At 43.1% G+C, this 8,149-nt stretch overlaps 1 non-coding gene across 1 annotated transcript; it reads right to left on the bottom strand.

Annotated features, from left to right (window-relative positions):
• Positions 1-7,417: 7,417 nt before the first annotated feature.
• On the bottom strand, positions 7,418-7,506 carry trnap-agg (transfer RNA proline (anticodon AGG)). The gene is given in 2 exon segments: positions 7,418-7,453; positions 7,471-7,506. It is a non-coding gene; the product is annotated as a tRNA-Pro (tRNA).
• Between the last annotated feature and the right edge of the window lie 643 nt (positions 7,507-8,149).

Raw genomic sequence — 8,149 nt, forward strand, 5'->3', positions numbered from 1 at the left:
TTATTGTGTTTAAGTTTTGTTTCTCTCCTTCAATCCACACAGAAGGTCTGGTCAAAGTCCCATCCTTCTCGAAACGGCAGACAGAGGGTTTTGCATTATTTGCTGAAATCAGCAACAGTTACTTCCAGGATGGTGTTGAGATTGTAAGGTCGCGAAGTATCAGATTGTACAGTGGTGTCATTGTAAAAAGAGTAAATCTTATGTTCAACCCAAGAGAAACGTATGTACCATCATGATGATTTATGTCCGGATCATTCAGTGTCTGTGTCTGTTAAAAAGGGATGTGCTGTAAGTCCCGGATCATTCCGTGTCTGTGTCTGTTAAAAAGGGACGTCCTGTAAGTTCCGGATTATTCCGTGTCTGTGTCTGTTTAAAAGGGATGTGCAAAAAGCCCCGGATCATTCTGTGTGCGTTTTACCCGATTTTCTTGATACCTTTTTCCTTCTGAACTGAAATAACGATCCTCTCTCGAGAAGAAGGTTCACCGCCTGCTTCGGGCAACTGGTTGGAGAAGTAACAAGAACTGATGAGGCCAAGTTCATTCTGCTGGACTTCCATTCCAATCTCCGCGCTCTATCCCCCATTCAGACCCACCCCCGCCTGGACATTAGAAGCTGCGATATTCATAAGAGAATGGAGAAGCCGAATATCACGGTTATAATTTTCTTGGTTGCTCAACGCTGAATAGCATCAATTACAATGATTCAGAATGTAATCATCGAATCATAGAGTCTTACAGCACAGAAGGAGGCCATTTGGCCGTCATGCCAGTGTCGGCTTTTTCGAAGACCTGTCCAAATTAGACCCACACCCCAGATTGTTCCCAATAATGCTGCAAATTAGTCCTCTTCAATTATGTCCAATTGCCTTTTAAATGATCCCATGGAATCTGCTTCCACCACCCTTTCAGGAAGTGCGTTCCAGATCTTATCAACCTTTTGTGTGAAAAAAATTCTCCTCAATTCCCCTCTCGTTCTTTTCCCAATTATTTTAAATCTGTGATCTCTGGTTACCGACCCACTTGCCAGACGGAAACAGTTTCTCCCTACTTGCTCTTTCAAAACCCCTCACTATTTTGAATATCTCTATTAGGTCTCCCGTTAACCATCTCTGTTGTAAGGAGAATAATCCCACCATCTCCAATCTCTCCATATAACTGAAGTCCCTCATTACTGGTATCATCCAGGTCAACCTGCTCTGAATCCTCTTCAATGCCTTTTTATTCGAAAGTGTAGTGCCCAGATCTGTAAAATATACTTCAGCTGAGGCCTAACCACTGATTTGTAAGGATTAGTATGATTTCCTTTTTTATATTCAATGCCCCTATTTACAAAGCCAAATATCCCATACGCTTTCTTAACCGCCTTATCAATTTGCCCTGTTTTATGAATATGAACTCCCAGGTCCCTCTGCTCTTGGAACCCCCCATAAATTGTTCCATTTAGATTATACTGCCTCTCCATGTTCTTCATCCAAAAGTGCATCACTTCACACTGATAGGCGTTAAATCTGTCACGTGACTGACCGTTTCACCAGTCTGTCTGTGTCCTCCTGAAGTCTGCGATTATCTTCGTCACTATTTACTCCGTTGCCAAGTTTTGTATCATCCGCAAACATTGAAATTGTACTCCCTATTCCCACATCCAAGTCATTTAAATATAACATGAAAAGCAATAGTCCTGATGCCGACCCCTGGGGATTCCACTGCATATTTCTCCCCAGTCAGAAAAACATCCGTTCACTCCTAAACTCTGCCTCCTATCCCTCAGCCTATTACTTGCCCACGTTACCACCGACCCTTTAATCCCACGTGCTTCTAGTTTTCGAATATGTCTGTTATGTATTAATTTCTAAAATGTGTCCTGAAAATAACTGTAACCCAGTAATTTTATTGTTAAACAATGAGAATACAGATATTAAGACCGAGTGATCGATCGGGTTCATTCCCATTACCCGAAGGTGACGGGACCCGAGGAGGGGAAATCCCATCTGGGTTTATATTTTTCGCAAACGGAGACGGAAAATAGCAAAACTCATTCCGTCGAAATCCAACAATTGGACGAAGATCCGACAAGCCTTTTCCCATCCGGGGTTTCCAGACCTGGCCGTTGAAGGAAGCTTGATAAGTCCATTAGGGAGCAACACCGAAAGTGAAGAAACGCAGAGATAGAGAGATACATGAAAAGAAAAATAGTATAAATCTCCAATTCTGTGATTGAACAGAATTTAAGCTGCAGCTTAAAGGAAATTCTTCGCATGTCGTGAAATCTTAGAGGTGTATGTAAGGCTGGATTATAACTTTATTTCTGAGAGAAGTAAACACTGCCTGGTAACTACAGCTCTTATTGATTTAACCATTTTACAGTGGCGGTGTGAAGTGATTTCGAATCTCAGTGAATTTCAAGACCATGCTTGACCCACTCGTTTGGTCACCCACAGGTAGCACGCGGTTGGAGACTGCGCAGGCTCATCACAGGAACTCTGCCAGACTGCATGTTCCAGACTTGTATCCAACGCTACACGTGCAGCCTGCAGCCGTGTTTGCATTGGTGGTTCAGGGTCGAACCCTCGCCTGCCGACGGCGAATCCAGGGGTTTGGTTCCAGGCCAATGCAGCTTCCTTTACCTTTTGCATCTGTACCCATGAGATCGCCTGAATTGGGATAAATTCATGTGCCGGCTTCAATCTGTACAACTTCTTGAAAGATTATCTTCATTTCGTCTACGTGTCTTTCGTGGACATACCCTCTGCATTCTCTCCTCTGGTGTTCAAACATGCTCTGCTGGAGATAAGTCAAACCTGCCTTCTGCACTTGTTTCAAAGATGTGAGAAGCCAATTGGTGATTTTTGAGCAAAAACGGGGACACATCAGGGGTCATCCGGGATTTGAGCCAGTAAAACTCCCTGAGCGAGAATCAGATCCAAAGATCAACTGGTAACAGAGCCGTGCAGCCAGTGTAAAATTTCGCTGCCACGCAGCCGATCCGCCATCATTTCAGAACACCATGGCCATCCAATCTCGCTTTCTTGTACGATATACCGTGTGGAGCAATTTCAGGTTCTACACTAATTATTTCAGATCAACAATATTAGTCTCTCTTTATCAAAATCGTTTTGAATGCACGACTTTTATTATCAAGTAACACTTTACAGAATGAACTGCTCTGAAACGACATTGTCGTCTGTCTCGGCATCGTCATAGTTTACACTCGACCATAAGTACACTTTACTCAAATTGCTGCTTTCATTCACCATGAGAACGAAGAGCCACGAATGTGGAAACATTAGCTATGAATTTATCAGCTGGGTTGCACCTTTCCTTTTCCTACTGTCTCAGTCTTTTTTTTTCTTTACCCTTCTCTGCTATTGTTGCCGGTTAGATCATCCATCGCCGATCAAGGAAGCCTGAGAAGTCCATCGGGGACAACACAGAGAGACAAGAGACAGAGACAGGGAGAGAAAGAGAGATGCATGCAAAGAAAATAAAGAGTATAAATGTCAGGTTTTGCAAACTACCAGAATTTAAGTTACAGATTGGGAGAGATTCCTTCTCTGGTCTTGAAATCTTGCAAGAGAAGATCTGACACTAATTAAAAGCACCGGCCACGCTGGAGAATCTCTCATTCTTGGAGGGAGATAAATGCGGACAATTAACTCCAATTAATCTATTTCAGCACTGAAGGGATCTTCAAACAGTAGCTCTGCGAGCAGAATTCAAACCTGGGCAGGAAAACCTCAATTGAATTTTGAGTCCAACGCTTTAAACACTCGGCCACCGCAGCTGCAAACGGCATGTTCATTCAGATCGGATTCCAAATGGACACATGCTGCTGTTACAAACGCGCGCATTGATGGTGCTTGGGGTCGAATTCTTACTTGTTACGCTGGAGACCTTGGTTCGATTCCGAATACAATGCAGGATCATTCTATAACAATGAGGAACAGAAGAGCAAAAGTATACCATTTCGCCCCTCGAGCCTTATGCGCAATTCAGTGAGATCCTGGTTGATATGTAACCTAACTGCATATTATCGCCTGAGCCCCATGTCCCGTAATGCCTTTGGTTAACAAAAATCTATCAATTTCAGTTTTAAAATTAACAATTGAGCTCGCATCAACTGCCGTTTGCGGAAGAGAATTCCAAACTTTTCCCTCCCTTTGCTTGCAGAGGTGTTTCCCAACTTCACTCCTGAAATTCCTGACCCGAATATTTAGGCTGCGTCCCCGAGTCCTGGACACGCTAACGGGCGGAAATCTTTTTTTTTCTATTTACCCCATCAGTTCCCCTTAATATTTTGAAATGTTCGATCAAATCAGCACTTAATCGACTGAATTCGAGGCAAACCCGAGTTTATGTAATCTCTCCGCGTAATTTCAACTGTGGAGTCCAGGCAACGTTCCAGTAAATCGACGCTGCACTCCCTTCATAGCCAATATATCCTTCCTTCGGTGCGTTGCCCAGAACTGAAGACAATACTCCAGGTGTGGTCTAACCAGAGCTTTGTATAACTGTATCATAATGCCTATCCCCTTGTATTCTAGTCCTCTGGATATAAAGACCAACATTCCATTAACCTTTTTGATTATTTTTTGTACCTGTCCATGACATTTTAATGATGGATGTTCATGGACCCCGAAGTCTTTTTGGACCTCCACTGTTTCGAGCTTTTCACCATTTAGAAAGTACGCTGATTTATCCTTTTCGGTCCAAAGTGGATGACCTCACACTTGACGAAATTCATATCGATTTGCCACAATTTTGCACATTCATTTATTATATTAATGCCTCTCTGTAATTTTATGCTTTCATCTGCACTGCTTACAATGCTGCCCATCTTGGTGTCATCGGCAAACTTGGATATGTGGCTTTCGATCCCGTCATCTAATATCCGCCAGAATTGGGAAAAATCCAAATTCAGTTTCAATCTCCTCATCATCTTGAGACATTTTATTTGCTTCATAAGAACATAAGAACATAAGAAATTGGAGCAGGAGTAGGCCAATTGGCCCCTCGAGCCTGCTCCGCCATTCAATAAGATCATGGCTGATCTGATCCCAACCACAAATCTAAAGAACACAAGAAGTCGGAGCAGGACCCGGCCACATAGCCCCTGGGCCCTCTCCGCCACCCACAGGGCATTGACCGATCCGAACTCAGCTTCATGTCCAATTTCCTGCCCGCTCCCCATAACCCCTAATTCCCTTTACTTCTAGGAAACTGTCTATTTCTGTTTTAAATTTATCTAATGATGTAGCTTCCACAGCTTCCTGGGGCAGCAAATTCCACAGACCTACCACCCTCTGAGTGAAGAAGTTTCTCCTCATCTCAGTTTTGAAAGAGCAGCCCCTTATTCTAAGATTATGCCCCCTAGTTCTAGTTTCACCCATCTTTGGGAACATCCTTACTGCATCCACCCGATCAAGACCCTTCACAATCTTATATGTTTCAATAAGATCGCCTCTCATTCTTCTGAACTCCAATGAGTAGAGTCCCAATCTACTCAACCTCTCCTCATATGTCCGCCCCCTCATCCCCGGGATTAACCGAGTGAACCTTCTTTGTACTGCCTCGAGAGCAAGTATGTCTTTTCTTAAGTATGGAGACCAAAACTGTATGCAGTATTCCAGGTGCGGTCTCACCAATACCTTATATAACTGCAGCAATACCTCCTTGTTTTTATATTCTATCCCCCTAGCAATAAAAGCCAACATTCCGTTGGCTTTCTTGATCACCTGCTGCACCTGCATACCAACTTTTTGATTTTCTTGCACTAGGACCCCCAGATCCCTTTGTAGTGCAGTACTTTCCAGTCTCTCGCCATTAAGAAAATAACTTGCTCTCTGATTTTTCCTGCCAAAGTGCATAACCTCACATTTTCCAATATTATATTGCATCTGCCAAATCTCCGCCCACTCACCCAGCCTGTCTATATCCCCTTGCAGGTTTTTTATGTCCTCCTCACTCTCTACTTTCCCTCCCATCTTTGTATCATCTGCAAATTTTGATATGTTGCACTCGGTCCCCTCCTCCAAATCGTTAATATAGATTGTAAAGAGTTGGGGACCCAGCACCGACCCCTGTGGAACACCACTGGTTACTGGTTGCCAGTCCGAAAATGAACCATTTATCCCAACTCTCTGCTTCCTGTTTGATAACCAATCCTCCACCCATGCCAGAATATTACCCCCAATCCCGTGATTTTTTATCTTAAGTAATAATCTTTTATGTGGCACCTTGTCGAATGCCTTCTCGAAGTCTAAATACACTCCGTCCACTGGTTCCCCTTTATCCACCCTATACGTTATATCCTCGAAGAACTCAAGCAAATTTGTCAGACATGACTTCCCCTTCATAAAGCCATGCTGACTTTGTCCTATTAAATTATGCTTATCTAAATGTTCCGTTACTGTCTCCTTAATAATAGACTCCAAAATTTTACCCACCACAGATGTCAAGCTAACTGGCCTATAATTTCCAGCCTTCTGCCTACTACCCTTTTTAAATAACGGTGTTACATTAGCAGTTTTCCAATCTGCCGGGACCTCTCCTGAGTCCAGGGAATTTTGGAAAACTATCACCAAAGCATCCACAATCCCTACTGCCACTTCCCTCAAGACCCTAGGATGGAAGCCATCAGGTCCAGGGGATTTATCCGCCTTGAGTCCCATTATTTTACTGAGTACCATCTCTTGAGTGATTTTAATCGTATTTAGCTCCTCCCCCCCGAGAGTCCCCTGTTTGTCCAGTGTTGGGATATTCTTAGTGTCCTCTACTGTAAAGACTGAAACAAAATATTTGTTCAGCATTTTTGCCATCTCCATGTTTCCCACCATTAATTTCCCGGTCTCATCCTCTAAGGGACCTATGTTTGCCTTAGCCACCCTTTTTCTTTTCATATAACTGTAGAAACTCTTGCTATCTGTTTTTATATTTTTTGCTAATTTCTTTTCATAATCTAACTTCCCTTTCTTAATCAATCCTTTAGTTACTTTTTGTTGTCTTTTGAAGAATTCCCAATCTTCTATCCTCCCACTAAGTTTGGCTACCTTATATGTCCTTGTTTTTAGTCGGATACTATCCTTGATTTCTTTACTTAGCCACGGGTGGCTGTCATTTCTTTTACACCCTTTTTTCCTCAGTGGAATATATTTATTTTGAAAGTTGTAAAATAACTCCCTAAATGAACACCACTGCTCATGTACCGTCTTACCCTTTAATCTATTTTCCCAGTCCACTTTAATCAATTCCGCTCTCATACCATCATAGTCTCCTTTATTCAATGCGTCGACGAAACTTCGGCATTCAGTCCACTGGAGCTCAAACATCCTCCGGATATAATTCAGTTCCACCAACAGCAAAACTGAAAAGATGTGAGAAGACAATTGGTGACTTTTCACAAAAAGGAAAAACACATGCGGGCTCGTCCGGGACTTGAACCCGGGACCTCTCGCACATCAGTCAATGAAACTCCCTAAGCGAGAATCATACCCCTAGACCAACGAGCCGCTGTTACTTTAGTTGTGCAGCCAGTGTAAAAGTTGGTTGCGTCTCACAGCCGATCGACCATCCTTTCAGACCACTTCTGTCCATCCAATCTCGTTTTCTATTCGGGTGGACAGCAATATCAAGTTGTGCACCAACTATTTCCATTCACCAATATTAGTCTCCCTTTACCAAATTGCTTTGAAGTGCACGACTTGAGTTATCAAGTAAGACGTTTCAGAATTAGTTGCTCTTAAAATACATTGCTTGTGAGGATACTCAGAGTCGTATCGATTTCTGGCACGCTCTGTTCCTTTTGCATTGCAACCGACACATAGAATTGAATCATAGAAAGCTTACAGCACGGAAAGAGGCCATTCGCGCCATCGAGTCCGTGCGAGATCTCTGCAAGAGCAATCCAGCTAGAACCACTCACCTGCCTTTCCCCGAAGCCCTGCATTTTGTTTCCTTTCAAGTACTTATCCAGCTCCCCTTTGAAGGCCATGATTGAATCTGCCTCCATCACACCCTCGGGCAGTGCATTGAGATCCGAACCTCTCGCTGTGTAAAAAAGTTTTTCCTCATGTCACCTTTGGTTATTTTGCCAATCACTTTAAATCTATGTCCTCTGGTTCTTGACCCTTCCGCCAATGGGAACACTTTCTC

This window comes from Heptranchias perlo, chromosome 20 (assembly GCF_035084215.1).
Source record: "Heptranchias perlo isolate sHepPer1 chromosome 20, sHepPer1.hap1, whole genome shotgun sequence".
Taxonomy (NCBI): Eukaryota; Metazoa; Chordata; class Chondrichthyes; order Hexanchiformes; family Hexanchidae; genus Heptranchias; species Heptranchias perlo.